Source organism: Salvelinus fontinalis, chromosome 36, assembly GCF_029448725.1.
Source record: "Salvelinus fontinalis isolate EN_2023a chromosome 36, ASM2944872v1, whole genome shotgun sequence".
In the NCBI taxonomy this organism is placed as follows: Eukaryota; Metazoa; Chordata; class Actinopteri; order Salmoniformes; family Salmonidae; genus Salvelinus; species Salvelinus fontinalis.
In genome coordinates, this window is record NC_074700.1 from 29,565,312 (window position 1) to 29,587,423 (window position 22,112).

Consider the following 22,112-nt stretch of genomic DNA (forward strand, 5'->3'; position numbering starts at 1 on the left):
CTTCTTAGGGCTAGGGGGCAGTATTCAGAAGTTCGGATGACTGACGTGCCCAAAGTAAACTGCCTGTTACTCAGGCTAGGATAGAAGCTAGTATATGCATATAATTGGTACGATTGGATAGAAGACTATGAAATTTCTAAAACCGTTAAAATAATGTATTTGAGTATAACAGAACTGATATGGCAGGTGAAAACCTGAGGAGAATCCTTCCGGAATTTTGAGGTCACCACCCATTCAAATGGTTGTCTATGGGATATTCAAAGGAAATCCTCCCAGATTGCAGTTCCTATGGCTTCCACTAGATGTCAACAGTCTTTAGAAAGGGTTTACGGCCTGTTTTTGGAAAAATTTGCTAGAATTTGTAGTTTTTCAAGGTGGCTCTCATTTGGACTGTAGTCTTGTGGCGCGTTTGGATGAGGGCGCACACTTCGTTAATTTTCTCCGGTGTTGAACATACTAATCTCCATCTTAAATTGTATAATTTATTTACCTATTAGTGTACCTGAGGATGGGTTAGAAACGCTGTTTGACTTGTTTGGATGAAGTTTATTGGTAACTTTTGGGGTTGCTTTGTCTGCATGTTGAACGACTGGAACGGGTGGATTACTGAATCAAGCGCGCCAAATAAACAGACTTTTTTGGGATATAAAGAAGGACTTTAGCGATCAAAACAACCATTTGTTGTGTAGCTGGGACCCTTGGGATTGACAACAGAGGAAGATCTTCAAAGGTAAGTGATTTATTTTAGTGCTATTTCTGACTTTTGTGATGCTTCTGCTGGTTTGGAAAATATTTTTAATGCTGTTGTATGCGGGGCGCTGTCCTCAGATAATTGCATGGTATGCTTTCGCCGTAAAGCCAGTTTGAAATTTGAGAAAGCGGCTGGATTAACAAGAAGTTAAGCTTTTAAATGATGTATGACACTTGTATTTTCATGAATGTTCAATATTACGATTTTTGTATTTTGAATTTCACTCTCTGCAATTTCACCAGATGTTGTTGAGATGGGGCGCTAGCGTCCCAACTAGCCTTAACCTGTCTAGGATCAGCGTGCCGCTAGCGGCACTCCCCCCCCCCCCCCACTGAAAAACCAGTGCCGCGAAATTCAAAAAAAATATTTTTTTAAAATATTTAACTTTCACACATTAAAGTCCAATACAGCTAATGAAAGACACAGATCTTATGAATCCAGTCAACATTTCCGATTTTTAAAATGTTTTACAGGGAAGACACAATATGTAAAGATGTACATCTATTACCTAAAAACACATTAGCATATTCCACCATCTTTTATTTGTCCACCAACACCAGTAGCCATCACCAATTCGGCTAAACTAAGATATTTATAGCCTCTAACCAACAAAAAAACTCATTAGATGACAGTCTGATAACATATTTATGGTATGGGATAGGTTTTGTTAGAAAAAAGTGCATATTTCAGGTAGATGGCATAGTTTACAATTGCACCCACCATCACAAATGGACTAGAATAATTACAATGAGCAACGTGTTTACCTAACTACTAATCATCAAACATTTCGTAAAAATACACAGCATACACGAATCGAAAGACACAGATCCTGTGAATACAGACAATATTTCAGATTTTCTAAGTGTCTTACAGCGAAAACACAATAAATCGTTATATTAGCTTAGCACATAGCAATTAGCAGCCCAGCATTGATTCTAGCCAAAGTGAGCGATAAAAGTCAACATCGCCAAAAGATATTAATTTTTTCACTAACCTTCTCAGAATTCTTCCGATGACACTCCTGTAACATCACATTACAACATGCATATACAGTTTGATCGAAAATGTTTATATTTAGCCACCAAAATCATGGTTAGACAATGTGAAATGTAGACAAGCTGGTAAAGAAAACGTCCTTGCGCCACTTAGACAGTGATCTACTCTTATACATAAATACTCATAAACGTGACTAAAAAATATAGGGTGGACAGGGATTGATAGACAATTTAATTCTTAATACAATTGCGTTATTACATTTTTTAATTTATCCTTACTTTTCAATACAGTTTGCGCCAAGCGAAGCTACGTCAAAAAACATGGCGTCCTAAGCCACTAAAATGTTTCGACAGAAACACGATTTATCATAATAAAAATGTCCTACCTTGAGCTGTTCTTCCATCAGTATCTTGGGCAAAGGATCCTTTCTTGGGAGAAATCGTCTTTTGGTGGAAAGCTGTCCTCTTGCCATGTGGAAATGTCAACTACGTTCGGGATGAACTGAAAAGCGTTCCCAACTTTTCACATCGTTGCAAAAATAAATGTCCCAAAATCGCACTAAACGGATATAAATTGCTATAAAACGCTTTAAATTAACTACTTTGTGATGTTTGTAACTCCTATAACGAGTGAAAAGATGACCGGAGAAATATAACAGGCTAAACTAACGCTTGGAACAGGAGAGGGTCGGTGTCTTCCACGCGCGTTACGCAGCAAGAAAAGACTTGCTAGCTAAAGGTTTTTTTCATTTGTAGGGCCTGTGAACGAGCAATCGAGCCCGTTGGAATCGTCATCACGTAAAGGCATCCAGGGGAAGACGTAAGAAGTGTCCGTATAGTCATAGCAACGACAGTGCCCGTTTAAATGACTTCAGAAAAGTGGCCAACGTTTCTCAAATCTGACTCCATGTCAGGGAAATTGCTGTAGAATGGGCTCTGTTCCACTTAGAGACAAAATTTCAACTCCTATAGAAACTATAGACTGTTTTCTATCCAATAATAATAATAATATGCATATTGTACGATCAAGGATTTTGTGGGAAGCCGTTTAAAAAATTAGCCACATTAGCATAAATAGTCTAAACAGCGCCCCCATCCCCAACAGGTTAAGAAGTTTTAAAGGGATGGGTGGGGCTTGGGCTTAAGAGGGTGTGAACGATGCTGAATGGGTGTAGACAAAACAAGCTCTCTAGTAGGTGTACCAAAATATTCAAAGGCCATTTTCTCAAAAGTGAGTTTACAAGTTTATCACTTTTCATATCTGAATTACTTTCCCATTGTTCCTCAACTGCGGTGTAATATATACCATTTTCTAGCTCTGACTCTTTACTGTTATCCATTTCAAATTTTGCTACATAAGACCGAATCGAGCCGGTCGGTCACATATTTAATTCAGTGCAGAAATGTGTAGGCGGCTTAATTTACCCTGTCCCGTAACACAACTTACTCCATACCCGGGGTTAGTTGTGCCAAGAGACCACTTTGTTTTCAAAAGCTATGTTTTCAAATCTGTAATGTTCCCATGAATTCTGATTATTTCCTGGGATACACAACATCATGAAATATGTATATGTCTTTGTTAGAAAGAAAATGATATTTCCTTTGAAGGAGTGATGCTGAATGTTAAAACAACTCAACTTACCCCACTCTTTCTTATTAATTTGAATGACCTGAAACACTCTTCTCTGAGTGACAGGGCAAAACTCCCAAACTGGTAGCTCTCTCTGTCCATCACGGCCATTACCATGTCCGCGTCCTCCACCACCACCTCCATCTCACTGTCCCGCTTACCCAGCATGCTTCTGTCGTTGATGTTGGCTGAGCCTGCCAGCAGACACACAGGATGAACTTATACATTGTGCTTGGAGTGCCACTTTAGTCTCCTTAGCACCTCATTTAACACCTGATTTGCTTACCTATCAATAGGTGGTCCAGGTATGTCATGACATAGCACAAGCGGAGGGTAAACCCTACTCCTTGAAGTTTGCAGTTGTATCTAAAAATCTAAAATGTTCTCAAAACGTATCCTTTAATGTGTGAAATTTACTCTACTTATACTTCGGATATCGCTTTCAACAGGAAAAGTTTTTAAACATCTCTGGGGGCTAGGTGTTGATTTGGGATTTAGGGTGCCTTTCACTAGGTATCTGGATGTTGAAGAAAATGACTTTCATCTCATATTACGGGTACACCTCATCTCTTTTCATGTATCTGTATGGTAAGTGTCTTTTTATGAGGAAATTAGTTAACTACGGGACAGATGTTCTGGGTGAAAGATGTTATTTTAATGGCTTCCAGAACACATTTGCAGCCAAACACTGCAGCATAGCCTGCAGCTGGAACATGCTCTCTGCTATTTTCCTGGGTGACACTGCCATCTACTGGGCAAATGGTGTACTTCTATCTTTTTCAACAGCAAACAAAAGTCTAAAAACGGTTGCACAGCACCAGTACTTTGTTTGTCTTCCTGAGAGTGTTGTGAAGTTATTTGTCATGTGATGTTTTGTAGTGTATAGGGTTAGATGCAGTCCAGCTTACTGATGTACTTTGTACTTACCAGTACAAAAAAAAAAAAAGTATAAATGTATGTACTTGTAAGTCGCTCTGGATAAGAGCGTCTGCTAAATGACTTAAATGTAAATGTAAATGTAATGATGATGATCATATCGCTATTCACTATGCCCACGTTGTCTTGTGTTGTTTTGATTTGATTTTATATTATCTTACTGACCGATGATGATGGTGCGATTGTTCACTATGACCAGTTTGTTGTGGTTATGTTATTTTATGTTGTGTTGTATAGTATTGTTGTTACAGTATATTATTTTACTGACCGATGATGATGGTGCGATTGTTCACTATGAGCAGTTTGATGTGGTTATGTTATTTTATGTTGTGTTGTATAGTATTGTTGTTACAGTATATTATCTTACTGACCGATGATGATGGTGCGATTGTTCACTATGAGCAGTTTGCTGTGGACATAGATCAGCTCAGGTACTAGTCTGTTGTCCAGGTCAGCATGAGTCCTCAGCCCACAGAACAAGATGTAGTTGATCCAGCAGGCTTCCACTGTACACACACACAGATGCACACACAGGTTGTACTATTTGCTCTCTCCTGTCAAAGCATCCAACATCTAGACCCCCTCACACGGCAACACTTGGGGGTTCGATTTCAGCTAATTGACTAGGGTTCTATTAATACTGCTGGCTGCAGCGAGGTGTATGAAAGCCCTTAATGCAGAGCGTTGTTAGTCAGAGAATTAGCCCATTTAAGGCATGGGATCTTTATTTCTATTTACAAAAGGGCCAGTGCTGCTCAGTTGACGCTATACATATGCAGGTTGTGTGCACTGTCGATAATGAATGTTCAGGGGGCAGTGAGAGAGGGGCCGTGTTCAGGGGGCCGTGAAATGAATTGGCAGCCAATGGGACGTCTAGTTACTCACACATTTCAGTCTCTCGATGTGATCTCCCCAGCACATGGTCCTGTAGGGAAGAGAAGAAACAAACATCACTCCTCTTGTCTTTCTTTTCATCTCCACTTGCATCACTCTTTTCTTTTCCCATTTCTCTCCTCTCTGGCCATCCCTTCTTCTTTGTCCACTTAGCTCAGAACTGGCTTATCAAAGCTTTCTTTTCTCTCTTTTCTCATTTTCGCACTGCGTGGGAGACGTGATGTTTTTGTGTGTTCCTTAATCGCCTTTTAAGCGTGAGATGAGGTAACTGTTGTTTTTAGCATGGCCATTGTAATTTGCCTGTCTCTAAGGCAAAGGCGCGTGTCCAGTGCTTATTTAGAGCTTAATTGAGGCAATTAGGGAAGGAGTGTGTGAGAGGGTGTGAGATTGTGTGAGCAGTGATTACCTGTAATTAAAGTACATGATGGCTTTGATGGCTTGGCCCCCTTCTGAGGAGATGTCGCCTTCGTAGCTGGGTAGCAGAGGCATCACTATGTACACCCGGAACCGCCTTTTCTCCCTGAACACACACACAAGCAAGATACATACTGTAGTAAGATACAAGAGTAGTCCTATAAATCTACCCTAATAATCCTCACTAATCATGGAACTGTTATTACAACGGTCCAGTCGTCGTGAACTGTGCACCAGGCTCCAGGGTTAAACTGCTACCTATGGTCTGTGTTCCATAATGATTCAAATATCCTACATGTCACAAATTATTGCACAACTTGTAATAAGCTAGCCTAATGTGATCCTCAGGAACAACAACACGAATGTGACAGAGGAAATAAAGGTAAACTAACAATGGAATGGAATGGAGCTAAATGTAAGGAAACTGACACTAAAGTCAGTGACAGTTATAAATGGATGTGGGTATAACTGACGGTGCCAACTGATAGTGGCTAATATTTAACATGACACAAGTTGTAAAAAACAGTGAACAGACTGGACATTTAATTAAAACATTGTAGAAATCATAAATCAACTGGGTGGGATTGGCGCTATACTGTCATTTGTACATGGCTACCAAAGCATATCACTTGGGTCTCCAATTTTCATGACAAGTTATAATGTCAGCATTTCAGAACCTTCAATGTGGAAAAGATCATATGTTGTTATGCTTCAGTTTGCTGGCATATGACTGGTTTCACATTTCTCTCCAGCAATCATAAGGTAAAATAGATCTACATTTTTAAAAATGTATATTTACAATCCCCATATCCAAAGGGCTACTCATTTATAGTGGCGGCCCGGCCAATAAAATAAAATAATTGTGTTAAAAATAATATATATGAATTACATATATATATTATATAATTCATGGATAACGTTTTAGATTATCATATAAGTGCAGTAAATTTGTACATTTTCCTGTTTGAAAAATATATTGTTCAAAACAAGCTGTTCAGTTACTTACTACCCTGTCCCTCAGTGACTGCTAGCTCCACCTCGATTGTTTTGCCAGCTATTTGCTCTGAGGGGGAAATGCCCCAATGAAATCACAGGATTTAATAGCATAAATTATAACAGCACAAAGTAAATGGACCATCCTGGGGATGATCAAATGTGCGTCCGCTCAGTCTGAAATTCTGGGTGTGCTCTAGTCTCCTCCTCCCAATGAGTCTCTCGCGCCAGATGGCTTACTTCTGCATGTGAGACTTGATCTGCTCTATCAGGTACAGACGGCACTAAAGCAAAAAGCCAATTGCAATTAACTTGTAAATAAATGGTCATAACAGTCATGGGAGCCTGGGACTTGATAAACCGAACAACTTCATCCGACAAGAGTCCAAGGACAGTGGGATACACTAGCTAGAACCTCTGCTTGGTTTTTTGTCACTATATTGTCACTATATTTATTATTTTTAAAACAGCAACTGCGGGTATTGTTTGTATTAAATAATCATTACTAGAACAAATTATTATACTGTACAATAATTGATACATACAGTATGTTTAACTGGAGCCAAAATAATGTAAATTTCAGCGTGAACACGAACTGTCAACAGCAAATCGTTAAAAAGAAAAACATTTAAAAAATGTGTTTCACTTGACTATATACTGTACAACACTGGATGGCATGAAAGACTGCAAAAATAATGATAATAATTTAAATTCAGCTTGCAGGAATGGGTACTAAACTCAGCAAAAAAAGAAACGTCCCCTTTTCAGGACACTGTCTTTCAAAGTTAATTCATTAAAATCCAAATAACTTCACAGATCTTCATTGTAAAGGGTTTAAACACTGTTTCCTACCATAAACAATTAATGAACATGTACCTGTGGAACGGTCGTTAAGCATTAGCAGCTTACAGATGGTAGGCAATGAAGGTCACAGTTATGATAACTTAAGACACTAAAGAGGCCTTTCTACTGACTCTGAAAAACACCAAAAGAAAGATGCCTAGGGTCCCTGCTCATATGCGTGAACGTGCCTTAAGCATGCTGCAAGGAAGCATGAGGACTGCAGATGTGGCCAGGGCAATTAATTGAAATGTCCGTACTGTGAGACGCCTAAGACAGCGCTACAGGGAGACAGGACGGACAGCTGATTGCCCTTGCAGTGGCAGACCACGTGTAACAACACCTGCACAGGATCGGTACATCCGAACATCACACCTGCGGGACAGGTACAGGATGGCAACAGCAACTGCCCAAGTTACACGAGGAACGCACAATCCCTCCATCAGTGCTCAGACTGTCCGCAATAGGCTGAGAGAGGCTGGACTGAGGGCTTGTAGGCCTGTTGTAAGGCAGGTCCTCACCAGACATCACCGGCAACAAACCTACCGTCGCTGGACCAGACAGGACTGGCAAAAAGGGCTCTTCACTGACGAGTCGCGGTTTTGTCTCAACAGGGGTGATGGGCGGATTCGCGTTTATCGTCGAAGGAATGAGCGTTAAACAAAGGCCTGTACTCTGGAGCGGGATAGATTTGGAGGTGGAGGGTTCGTCATGGTCTGGGGTGGTGTGTCACAGCATCATCGGACTGAGCTTGGTGTCATTGCAGGCAATCTCACCTCTGTGCGTTGCAAGGAAGACATCTTCCTCCCTCATGTGGTACCCTTCCTGCAGGCTCATCCTGACATGACCCTCCAGCATGACAATGCCACAAGCCATACTGCTTGTTCTGTGCGTGATTTCCTGCAAGACAGGAATGTCAGTGTTCTGCCATGGCCAGCAAAGAGCCCACTGAGATCTGCCATGGCCAGTGGAACTTGTTCAGTTTATGTCTCAGTTGTTGAATCTTGTTATGTTCATGTAACGGATGTGAAATGGCTAGCTAGTTAGCGGGTACACAAATATTTACACATGTTAAGTTTGCTGAAAATAAACACAGTTGACAGTGAGAGGATGTTTCTTTTTTGCTGAGTTTGGAACGAGTGGCCGACTTCTCCATGGCCAGGAAGAACAATCTCATCTGCTGAGAGATACGATTATATTAGTTTGTTATACAGGAAAAGTAAAAACAATACAATCTTCACAACACTACAAGACAATCACACCAAACATAAATAACTGTAGAGGAGCAAGTAAATGAGTAGAGTACTAGTGTGCAAAGCCAATAAAGTGACTGGGTAGTATTGTGTGTTGACTGTGACCTGGTGTTGTTGAATGTTTACAATTGGCTCATTCATCCCCCTCCTCTCCCCTGTAACTATTCCCCAGGTCGTTGCTGCAAATGAGAACATGTTCTCAGTCAACTTACCTGGTAAAATAACGGTAAAAAAAAAAAAAAAAAAAATGTCCGGCAGGGGGCAAGAAGGCAGGGGGCAAGAAGGATTGACAAACAAACACAGATACAAACACAAACTACTAGGTCATCATTCTTACCTTAGCTGAGTGATCCATGGTGACGACAACGTTGAATCCATCGCTGGCCACCAGATCCATGTCTATTCCCTTCACCATCAAATCAAATCAAAAATGTATTTATTTATATAGCCCTTCGTACATCAGCTGATATCTCAAAGTGCTGTACAGAAAACCAGCCTAAAACCCAAAACAGCAAGCAATGCAGGTGTAGAAGCACGGAAAACTCCCTAGAAAGGCCAAAACCTAGGAAGAAACCTAGAGAGAAACCAGGCTATGAGGGGTGGCCAGTCCTCTTCTGGCTGTGCCGGGCGGGTGGAGATTATAACAGAACATGGCCAAGATGTTCAAATGTTCATAAATGACCAGCATGGTCAAATAATAATCAGGAGTAAATGTCTGTTGCCTTTTCATAGCCGATCATTAAGAGTATCTCTACCGCTCCTGCGGTCTCTAGAGAGTTGAAAACAGCAGGTCTGGGACAGGTAGCACGTAGCACATTACAATTGATTATTCAATTAAATTTGCTTTTGCAAGCTCATCTCCCACAGTACTAATCCAGTATTGACGGAAGTCCCACCTTCGCGTGAATCCCATGTGGGATAAGTGACCCCTGGTGGTAAAGAATCGTGAGTAATGAAAAAAATATACAGTATATATACATATATATATATTACATGTGACAGCAACCGTACGCTCACATTTGTAACAAGGGGTTACACTTAGGATAGCCATCCAATCTAAATTGATTGAATATCGGTGTCTCATTTAAATTATGAGATATTTAAAACTTTTTCACATTAACCTAGATGGAGCAATGCTTTAAGATTAATTGAAGTTTATTTCTCAGGTAGCCTATACAGGTATGATTGATCCTTAACAGTGATTAATTATTAATGTATTGGATGGTTCATTAATGTCTATAAATAGATTTTAAAACGTTTTCTCAGTTTCCAACAACTCAAAACCCAAACTTTGAAAAAAAAAACTTTTTAGCAATAATGTGCAAGCAATCAGAGGGGGTGGTTCCCAGTCCCCCGCTAATTAGTAAACCCTCACATATAAAAGGATTGATCTCAGCAGCGATACAAACCTTAACTATGCCATCTGCGGAAAAACAGCAGAAATTGCGAAAAACGCTCTCCAAAATCAACCATTGGGCGTAGGCATTGTAAAGGTTCACGCCAGTTTAGCCCTGCTGTATCGCCATCAGAGATTGACATCGGTCTAGTACCGCAGTGCAGAAGCACGAGCAAGAAACGGTTGACATGAAGAGACAGGTGGAGAGAACCAGGACACCAATGACAAAAACAGAAGAGGTAAACATCCTGCTTGCTGAGGAAAAACGTCATTTAATAGTAATTGAAAAAAATGATGACGATGTACGAGCACAAACTCTTCAACAAAATAGTTTTCTACAGTAACAAATTGATTTAACAAAACTAAATAAGTGTAGGCCATGCCAAACTAGATGAATCTGTTGAGTTATCTACAAACAGGAGTGTGCAATTTGATAACCTGCATACAGTTTTGATGAATGTTACTCTAAGCAATAATATTCTAGTCTAAATGCTGCAGACCAAAGACGATTAGTTAACCTCTCTAGGATAGGGGTCAGCATTTTCACGTTTGGATGAAAAGCGTGCCCAGAGTAAACTGCCTCCTACTCAGTCCCATATGCTAATATATGCATATTATTATTAGTATTGGATAGAAAACACTCTGAAGTTTCTAAAACTGTTTGAATCATGTCTGTGACTATAACATAACGTATTTGTCAGGCAAAACCCCGAGGACAAACCATTCAGATTATTTTTTTTTAGGTCACTCTCTTTTCAATGCGATTTCATTGGGAATCCAGATTTCTAAGGGACTTTTCTGCAGTTCCTATCGCTTCCACTGGATGTCAACAGTCTTTAGAAATTGGTTGAGGTTTTTCCTTTGAGAAATGAAGAAGTAGCCATGTTCAGAATGAGGCTCCAGTGAAGTGTACTGTTTGTTAGAGGGGCGTGACCAGAAAGCATGCTACACATTATTTTCCTCCGGGATTGAACACAGATCATCCCGTCTTCAATTTTATCGATTATTTACGTTAAAAAATACCTAAAGTTTTATTAGAAAAGTAGTTTGAAATGTTTGGACAACGCTTACAGGTAACTTTTGAGATATTTTGTAGTCACGTTGTACAAGTTGGAACCGGTGTTTTTCTGGATCAAACGCGCCAAATAAATGGACATTTTGGATATATGTTGACGGAATTACTCGAACAAAAGGACAATTTGTGATTTTTATGGGACATATTAGAGTGCCAACAGAAGAAGCTCGTCAAAGGTAAGGCATGAATTATATCTTTATTTCTGCGTTTTGTGTCGCGCCTGGAAGGTTGAAATATGATGGTCCGTGATTGTTAGTTGGGGTGCTATCCTCAGATAATTGCATTGCTTGCTTTCGCCGTAAAGCTTTTTTGAAATCTGACACGTTGACTGGAATCACAACAAGTGTAGCTTTAATTTGGTATATTGAATGTGTGATTTCATGAAAGTTGAATTTTTATAGTAATTTATTTGAATTTGGCGCTCTGCATTTTCACTGGATGTTGGCCAGGTGGGATGCTACCATCCCACATATCCCAGAGAGGTTAATGAACACAATGTCTAAGTTGGATGACAAATCAGCAGAATTCATTGAAGTCACTGACCCAATGAATGATGAGAGAACTCAGGTGTTGAAGATGAAATTATTGATATCTAAGTAAGCGGAGGAAATATCATCACTGAATCTCTAGATAAGTATGAGGCCGAACGGAGCAAGTGCGACACTCGTGTGTCTAAAATCAGTACTCTAAGCGCCCAAATGGACTCTGCGATGCAGTAGAATACAATCCTTAGTTTACAATCTAGAGGAATTCCAGAACGTTCATGCGCTACAGCGTGACTATCAATCAATCAATCAATCAATTTTATTTTATATAGCCCTTCGTACATCAGCTAATATCTCGAAGTGCTGTACAGAAACCCAGCCTAAAACCCCAAACAGCTAGTAATGCAGGTGTAGAAGCACTACCCAGTCAAGCAACCGGAGCTCGGTACTCAAAGGAGTGAAGATCTCGCCATCACGGTTGACAACTCCATTGTGTCCTCCTCCCAGAGTGCTAAGAACCTTGGCGTGATCCTGGACAACACCCTGTCGTTCTCAACTAACATCAAGGCGGTGACCCGTTCCTGTAGGTTCATGCTCTACAACATTCGCAGAGTACGACCCTGCCTCACGCAGGAAGCGGCGCAGGTCCTAATCCAGGCACTTGTCATCTCCCGTCAGGATTACTGCAACTCGCTGTTGGCTGGGCCCCCTGCCTGTGCCATTAAACCCCTACAACTCATCCAGAACGCCGCAGCCCGTCTGGTGTTCAACTTTCCCAAGTTCTCTCACGTCACCCCGCTCCTCCGCTCTCTCCACTGGCTTCCAGTTGAAGCTCGCATCCGCTACAAGACCATGGTGCTTGCCTACGGAGCTGTGAGGGGAACGGCACCTCCGTACCTTCAGGCTCTGATCAGGCCCTACACCCAAACAAGGGCACTGCGTTCATCCACCTCTGGCCTGCTCGCCTCCCTACCTCTGAGGAAGTACAGTTCCCGCTCAGCCCAGTCAAAACTGTTCGCTGCTCTGGCACCCCAATGGTGGAACAAACACCCTCACGACGCCAGGTCAGCGGAGTCAATCACCACCTTCCGGAGACACCTGAAACCCCACCTCTTTAAGGAATACCTAGGATAGGATAAAGTAATCCTTCTAACCTCCCCCCCCCCTTAAAAGAGTTAGATGCACTATTGTAAAGTGGTTGTTCCACTGGATATCATAAGGTGAATGCACCAATTTGTAAGTCGCTCTGGATAAGAGCGTCTGCTAAATGACTTAAATGTAAATGTAAATGTAAGATGATAGAAGGTTTCAGACTTTGCCTCCCTCGTGTCTCTCAGTCTTCTCCTCTTGGCCATTCGGCACAGAGTATTATGGTGCCTCTTCGCAAACAAAGCCGAAGCTTGGCTTCTCCTCTTTTTCTTCTCTCTTCAGGTTCGTTCATCTACAACAGCAACACGTACAAAACGACTACGTCAAACAAGCTCGGAATGAACACCCACCAGCTTACTATCATAGGCTTTGTTCAGCTTACTTACTTTCCTGAAACAGGAATGGAAGAGCTGTTACCCATCAAACAAATGTTTCTGTCGAACATGTATCCCACCTTCATTACCTACTTGGGCCCTACAGCCCACGTTGGCTTGCCTATTTTACAGCTCAGAGAGCTTGCGAGCACAGCTTTTGAGGCATCAAAGTATGCAACGCTAAGAGCCCTGACATCTCAGTTTCAAAGACTGACCAAGAGCACTCACTCCAGTTAGAGGGTGCATCATCAGGTATTGGAGCGTTGAGAGATGAAGCACAACAACGGTTTCTACCAAGAAACCATGATACCAATACCCACCGCAGTCAAAATAACTGTAAAGTACGTCGCCATCGAAACAACTACCATTACAATTGACCTGATCGCTACGTTCCTGAACCCAACCCACACAAAGTGTCAGAGCACAAGGGCAACAAAGGGTTCATGGATGATCAAAACGTAGACCAATATAAAAGTTCTACTACATGGAGAACTAAAGTTAGAAAAGTCACTAGGACTAGACGTGGAATTGACGGACTAGGACTAGACGTGGAATTGGAACAGGTCCGCCGGAATTGGACGTTAGTAATCAAATTACTCCTGCTCTCAATCGAGACCCTATCCAGGGCCCGCTCAACCAAGAAACAAGCCCACAGGCTTTGTCTATAGACTCTGATACAAAGGTTGCGAAGAAAAAGATAAAAACGGACTCAAAATCCGATAAGTCAATCTGTTTTCACCATGAACAGAAATGACATATCACTTTGTTGAAAACAACCCCTCTACTTTGTGGGGAATATGTCCGCTACACGCATTTCAAAGAGAACATACCTGAAAACAGTCCTGGAGGACTGCTTAACCTGTCATGCGCTAATTGATTCGTGTTTGACAATATCACTCTTCTCTCAAACGCTGTTCAATGATCTCAAAAGGGATATGAAGCCAACTAAACATTGATAAAAAAGGAATGATGCAACAATACACTTTGCGGTTTCACTCAGACTACCTCGCCTCTCACATTGAGACTCATGTTGAAACTACACTACCAGGACATATTGCTTGTTCACCCTGTGTATGTTACTAGCCTCGAATTTGAACCCCTGCTACTTGGAGCAGACTTGGTGCATCGTTTTACTCCCACTGGTGGATTGGATAACCAACCAAGTATGGTCACTGGTCCCAGTGCCGTCTCCACTAACCACACTGTCTCCTCCTAAAGCCAGCTGCAACGCAGTCATCCACGAGGGGTAACTGTCAACAGCATCTCTTCATAAAAATAAGTTTCGAAACCTCTTGGTGCAGAATCGTATCCAAGGAGATATTACGATATCTTGACACATTCCATCAGCAAACCTGATTGACCATTCTTTTCATGATTTCGAGCCAGCAGTCTCTGTGAATGAGCACCTTCCCTCCTCCTTGCAGTCGTGCAATACTATAGTTGAGATGAAACCCCTAACCCTAACTCTTAACCTCTCTAGGGTATGTGGGATGGTAGCGTCTCACCTCGTCAACAGCCAGTGAAACTGCAGGGCGCCAAATTCAAAACAACAGAAATCCCATAATTAAAATTCATCAAACATACATGTATTTTACACCATTTTAAAGATACACTTGTTGTAAATCCAGCCACAGTGTCCGATTTCAAAAAGGCTTTACGACGAAAGCAAACCAAATTATTATGTTAGGTCAGAGCCAAGTCACAGAAAAACAGCCATTTTTCCAGCCAAAGAGAGGAGTCACAAAAAGCAGAAATATGGATAAATTAATCATTAATCTTTGATGATCTTCATCAGATGACACTCATAGGACTTCATGTTACACAATACATGTATGTTTTGTTCGGTAAAGTTCATATTAACCTGTTTGGGGGGCAGCCCGACACCGGTACACTTATGACAACATCCAGCTCAAAGTGCAGGGCGTGAAATTCAAAATATATAATTTTTTAAATATTTAACTTTCACACATTAACAAGTCCAAGACACCAGATGAAAGGTGCACATCTTGTGAATCTGTGACAACACAGAGGCGGATGCAAGATGCAAGCAACGATGGTTTAATGAAATACAGTTTACAGCAGCAACAGGACAGACAGACTGTACTCAGACGGAATCCGACCCAGGGACTATGGCGCATATACCGATGATAGCGTGCTGAGAAATCCAGGGGAATGTGTCCGGATGGGTAGGAAGGAGCCCAGAAGATAATCCACACAAGGGCGCCGAGAGAAAGAGCCCAGACACACGACACAACCTCAGGGAAGTAACAATGATCTGACAACAAGAAACACTGGTTACAGAACATATAAAGGGAAGATAAGTGATTCCAGCTGGCGCAGACAATCAGGCCGAGATTGGGAACCACGCCCACACAAACACGGGAGAGAGAGAGAGAGAGAGAGAGAGAGAGAGAGAGAGAGAAAAAGAGAAAGAGAAATAGAGAGAGAGAGGGAGGCAGTGGATTCATGAACCGTGACAATACCCCCCCCTAGGAACGCCTCTTGGTGTTCGCAGGCGAATTTACCTGTCGATTGAAATCATCGATAAGGGAGTGATCCAGAATGTCCCTAGCAGGTACCCAACTTCTCTCCTCTGGACCGTAACCCTCCCAGTCCACCAGGTACTGGATTCCGCGTCCCCTCCTTCTAGAGTCCAAAATACGATTGACAGAAAAGGTGGGTTCCCCATCAACAAGTCGTGGCGGCGGGGGAACCGGGACCGGCGGGTTAATGCGTGCCTGAAACACAGGTTTTATTTTAGACACATGAAAGGTAGGATGAATTCTCCTATACGCCGGAGGAAGCTTGAGCCGGACCGCCACCGGACTAATGATCCTGGTGACTTTGAATGGGCCGATAAATTTGGGGGCAAGCTTGTTCGAAACGGATCGGAGTGGAATGTTCTTAGTAGAAAGCCACACTCCTTGGCCAACGACATATACCGGAGGCTTCGACCGGCTGCGATCGGCCTTAGCCTTGGTGCGCGCCCCCACCCGGAGAAGAGTCTCCCGGGCTCTGCTCCATGCGTGACGGCACCTCTGGATGAAAGCGTGAGCGGAGGGCACAGTGACCTCGAACTCCGTACTGGGAAAGATAGGTGGCTGGTAACCTAAACTACACTCAAACGGAGAGAGACCCGTGGCTGCCACTGGCAACGAATTGTGAGCGTACTCAACCATAGAGAGTTGTTGACTGCAGGAAGAGGGATTCTTAGAAACCAAACATCGCAACACTCTCTCCAAATCTTGGTTGGCCCTCTCCGTTTGACCGTTGCTCTGGGGATGAAACCCTGAAGACAGACTGACACTCGCTCCCAGTAACCTACAAAACTCTTGCCAAAACTTGGACACAAATTGGGGCCCCCTGTCAGAAACTACATCCATCGGCAGGCCATGTAAGCGAAAGACGTGATCCACGACAGTTACCGCTGTCTCCTTGGCAGATGGTAATTTAGGCAAGGGAATAAAATGAGCCGCCTTCGAGAACCGGTCCACCACGGTCAAAACAACCGTCTTGCCCTGGGAGGGCGGGAGGGCGGTAACAAAATCTAGCGCGATGTGGGACCAGGGTCTCGAAGGGACCGACAGCGGTTGGAGTAACCCATCTGGAGGTCGATTAGAAGTCTTCCCAGTGGCACAAACCGAGCAAGCCAAGACAAAACTGTGAATGTCACGAGCCATCAGTGGCCACCAAAAGCGTTGCTTAACCAAAAAGCTAGTGCGGCTGACTCCTGGATGACACGCTACGTTGGAGCAATGCCCCCACCGAATAACATCGGACCGACACCCCTCCGGCACAAACAACCGATTAGGCGGGCAACCGGGCGGAGGCTTTACCCCTTCTAAGGCCGTTTTGACCCTCGATTCAACCTCCCATGTGAGTGTGGATACCACTAGGGTCCCGGGTAGGATGCACTCGGGAGTGGATGGGCGTTCGGAATGGTCAAAAATGCGAGAAAGGGAATCGGGTTTGACATTCTTGGAACCCGGGCGATACGAGAGAGAGAAGTCAAAACGTCCGAAAAAGAGTGCCCACCGCGCCTGCCTGGAGTTGAGTCGCTTGGCGGTTCTGATATATTCCAAATTCTTGTGATCGGTCCAAACTATAAAAGGTACCCCCGAACCCTCTAACCAATGGCGCCACTCCTCCAGTGCTAACTTCACTGCCAACAACTCTCTGTTGCCAATGTCGTAGTTACGTTCCGCAGGTGATAACCGATGGGACAGGAACGCGCAAGGGTGCATCTTGTCGTCAGAAGAGGAACGTTGGGAAAGTACCGCACCTACCCCCACCTCTGAAGCGTCCACCTCCACCACGAACTGACGCGAGGGATCGGGAGCTATGAGGATGGGCGCCGAAACAAAGCGGCTCTTGAGTTTGGCGAATGCAGCCTCGGCTGTATCGGACCACCTGAACGTCACTCTGGGGGAGGTTAAGGCGGTAAGAGAAGCGACTATCTGGCTAAAGTTGCGAACGAAACGCCGGTAGAAATTGGCGAATCCCAGAAACCTCTGTAGGGCCTTACGGGAATCTGGGCTTGGCCAATCCACCACAGCCTTAACCTTGTCAGGATCCATGTGAATACCTTCAGTCGAGACGATGTAACCTAGGAATGGAACGGATTGTGCATGAAAAAAGCATTTCTCCGCCTTGACAAAAAGTCCATTCTCCAACAACCTCTGAAGCACTCGTCTGACGTGCTGAACGTGTTCCTGGAGAGAAGAAGAAAAAATCAGTATGTCATCCAGGTAAACATATATGAACTGATCAATCATATCTCTCAGCACGTCATTGACGAGTGCCTGGAAAACCGCTGGGGAGTTGGATAGCCCAAAAGGCATGACCAAATATTCGAAGTGCCCTTTGGGGGTGTTAAACGCGGTCTTCCATTCATCCCCCCTCCTTATGCGAACCAAATGATATGCATTACGTAAATCCAACTTAGTGAACACGGATGCTCCCTGTAACCTTTCAAAGGCTGAGGACATCAACGGTAAGGGATAGGTATTCTTCACTGTGATGTTATTCAACCCACGGTAATCAATGCAAGGACGCAGAGATCCGTCCTTCTTCCCCACAAAGAAGAACCCCGCCCCCGCTGGAGAAGAGGAAGGACGAATGAATCCAGAGGCCAGAGAATCAGAGATGTATCTCTCCATAGCCTCCCTCTCAGGAACAGAGAGTGAATATAACTTGCCTTTAGGCGGAGACTCACCTGGCAATAATTCTATTGCACAGTCATAGGGACGATGCGGAGGAAGAGAAGCAGCACGGGACTTGCTGAACACCTCCTTCAGGTCGAGGTATTCAACGGGCACGTTAGACAAATCCACTGCCTCCTCTAGAAACACAGAATCAGACACAGATGAACAAGCAGACACTAAACAGGACTCAAGACACTTGTTACTCCACATGGATATAGAGTTATGACCCCAGTCAACTCTGGGGTTGTGTTGGGTGAGCCAAGGGTGGCCGAGAACTAATGGTGCAAGGGGTGAGTCCATGAGTAGAAATGATAGTGTCTCAGTGTGATTGCCAGAAGTGATGAGTGTGATAGGTTCAGTGGTATGAGAAATGTTGGGGAGTTCTTGACCATTGAGAGCGTTGACGGATATCTTGTGCGTGAGTGAGGTGATAGGAATCTGGAGTTTGTGAGCGAGCTTGAAGTCCATAAAATTACCCTCTGCTCCTGAGTCCAGTAAGGCTTGGGTGTCGTGCGTGTGGGTGGCCCATCTTAGTCTTACCGGGAGGAGAGTAGATGATGAGGTCTTCTCTGTGGTGACACCACCCGATAGTAGCCTCATACTTACTACCGGGCCTGATCTTTTACCGGGCAGGAGTGGATAAAGTGGCCCGCTCTACCACAGTAGAGACAGAGTCCTTGGGATCTCCGCCTCTCCCTCTCTTCCCGGGAGAGGCGAGCTCTCCCCAGCTGCATGGGTTCGTGAGCGGAGGCTGAACTGGCCGTGTTCCCGCCGCTGGCATGCCAGCCCTCCGTGTCGTTATACGGTCTGTTAGGGCATGCTCGGCGGCCAATACGACTCAGACGAGCGTCGACCCTCAAGGCTAGTTCCACTAGTCCATTTAAACTCCTGGGAAGGTCCAGAACATAGATCTCCTTCTGGATCCGGTCCCCCAGCCCATGCAGGAACATGTCCCACTGCGCCTCCTCGTTCCACTGACACTCTGCGGCCAGAGTGCGGAATTGGATGGAGTATTCCGATACTGAACGGTCTCCTTGGCGAAGGTCAGCGAGTAGTCTGGCCGCCTCCCTACCCGCCACGGCCCGATCGAAGACCCTTCTCATCTCCTCGGAGAGTGTCTGGAAAGAGGTGCAGCATGGGTCCTGGTTCGCCCACACCGCCGTTCCCCAAAGAGCCGCTTTGCCTGATAGCAGTGTGAGTACGAATGCTACCTTAGACTGTTCACGGTTGAAGGTCCGTGGCTGCAACGAGAAATGCATGGAACATCTCGTAAGAAAAGCTCTGCAATAGTCAGGATCACCTGAATAACCCTCTGGTGTCGGTAGCCGTGGCTCTAGCTGGGAATCCGGCTCTGGCGGGGCGGGTTGAACTGCCGGTGTAGGTGGCGCAGCGAGACCCCTCAGATGTTGTAATTGTTGGGTCAGCTGGGATACCTGCGTCACAAGGGCTTGTACTGCCCGACCTGTGCTGGAGATGTTCTCCTCTTGTTGATCCATTCTCGTGATACTGCGGGAAATGAATTCGGTCAGACTCGTTGAACTCGCTGCATCCATGGTCGGGTCAGATCATTCTGTGACAACACAGAGGCGGATGCAAGATGCAAGCAACGATGGTTTAATGAAATACAGTTTACAGCAGCAACAGGACAGACAGACTGTACTCAGACGGAATCCGACCCAGGGACTATGGCGCATATACCGATGATAGCGTGCTGAGAAATCCAGGGGAATGTGTCCGGATGGGTAGGAAGGAGCCCAGAAGATAATCCACACAAGGGCGCCGAGAGAAAGAGCCCAGACACACGACACAACCTCAGGGAAGTAACAATGATCTGACAACAAGAAACACTGGTTACAGAACATATAAAAGGAAGATAAGTGATTCCAGCTGGCGCAGACAATCAGGCCGAGATTGGGAACCACGCCCACACAAACACGGGAGCGAGAGAGAGAGAGAGAGAGAGAGAGAGAGAGAGAGAGAGAGAGAGAGAGAGAGAGAGAGAGAGAGAGAGAGAGAGAGAGAGAGAGAGAGAGAGAGAGAGAGAGAGAGAGAGAGAGAGAGAGAGCGAGAGAAAAAAAGCGAGAAAGAGAAAGTGAGAGAGAGAGGGAGGCAGTGGATTCATGAACCGTGACAGAATCAAGCCAACATGTCCGATTTTTAAAATGTTTTACAGGGAAGACAAAATATGTAAATCTATTAGCTAACCATGTTAGCAAAAGACACAACTTTTCTAACTCCATCAGTTTCTTACTCCATCAGGTGCTCTCACAAATTCGACCAAATAAAGATTTTAAATAGCCACTAACCAAGAAACAAATTCATCAGATGACAGTCTGATAACATATTTATTGTATAGCATATGTTTTGTTTGAAAAATTTGCATATTTCATGTATAAACCATAGTTTACATTGCAGCCACCATCAGAAATTGCACCGAAAGCAGCCATAATATTTACAGACACCAACGTCAAATAGCTAATTACTCATCATAAAACATTTCTGAAAAATACATAGTCTGCAGCAATTGAAAGACAGGCATCTTGTGATTCCAAACAATATTTCCGATTTATTAAATGTTTTACAGCGAAAACAAAATGTATTGCTATATTAGCGTAGCTACAATAAACAGAAATAATTGGGCGCCCACGGCCAGTTCACATGCACGACAGATATATGAAATAACATCATAAAATGGGTCTTACTTTTGCTGATCTTTCATCAGAATGTTGAAGAAGGTGTCCTCTGTCCAGATGAGTCGTTGTTTGGATTCAGAATGGCAAATTTCCCTCTTCAATTAGCATTGGAACTAGCCGAGTGGCACAAATTTCTCCAACGTAAACACAGTCAGAGGACGGAACACGGCAAAACTCCCAAAAAAAAGTTTCAATAATCTGATTAAACTATATTGAAAAAACATACATTACGATGATATGGTCACATGTATCAAAAAAAAATCGAGCCGGAGATGTTAGCCCTTCGTTACGGCAGCAAAACAGAAGTCAATCCCACTTCCTTCAGAGTACCGCAAGTGGACGGTCACGTCAAAGAAATAGTTTTTTTTCCACCACAGACCAAGAGGAGCACAAAAATTTCTTCTCTCACACCCTCTTTACACCAATAGGAAGGCGTATAGAGTGTAAGTAGACTCCTAAGTGTCAAGACCATGTATAGGCATCAAGTTGAAAAGAGCATCGATTTCTGACATTTCACTTCCTGGTTAGGAAAAGTGCTGCAGAAGGACTTCTGTTTCACTCAGAGAAATAATTCCAACTGTTTTAGAAACTAGAAAGTGTTTTCTATCCAAAAATAATAATAATATCCATATTGTACGAGCAAGATTTGAGTAGGAGGCCGTTTGAAATGGGCACGATTTCACTGGCTACTCAACACTTTGCCTTGCAGCCATAAGAAGTTTTAATATCCAAAAATCTGAGTTTACATTGGCTCGTTATGTTCAGTAGTTCCAAAACATCCGGTGATTTTGCAGAGAGCCACATCAATTTACAGAAATACTCATAATATACATTACTAAAAGATACAACTGTTATGCATGGAATTTTAGATACACTTCTCCTTAATGCAACCGCTGTGTCAGATTTTTAAAAAACTTTACGGAAAAAGAAAACCATGCAATAATCTGAGTACGGCGCTCAGACGACAAATAAACTGAAGAGATATCCGCCATGTTGTGCAGTCAACAGAAGTCAGAATAACATTATAAAC

General features: G+C 43.5%; 1 pseudogene; it reads right to left on the minus strand.

Moving 5' to 3' along the window:
* The window catches only part of LOC129835656 (phospholipase D1-like), a 192,127-nt pseudogene that overhangs the window by 41,694 nt on the left and 128,321 nt on the right, over positions 1-22,112 (minus strand).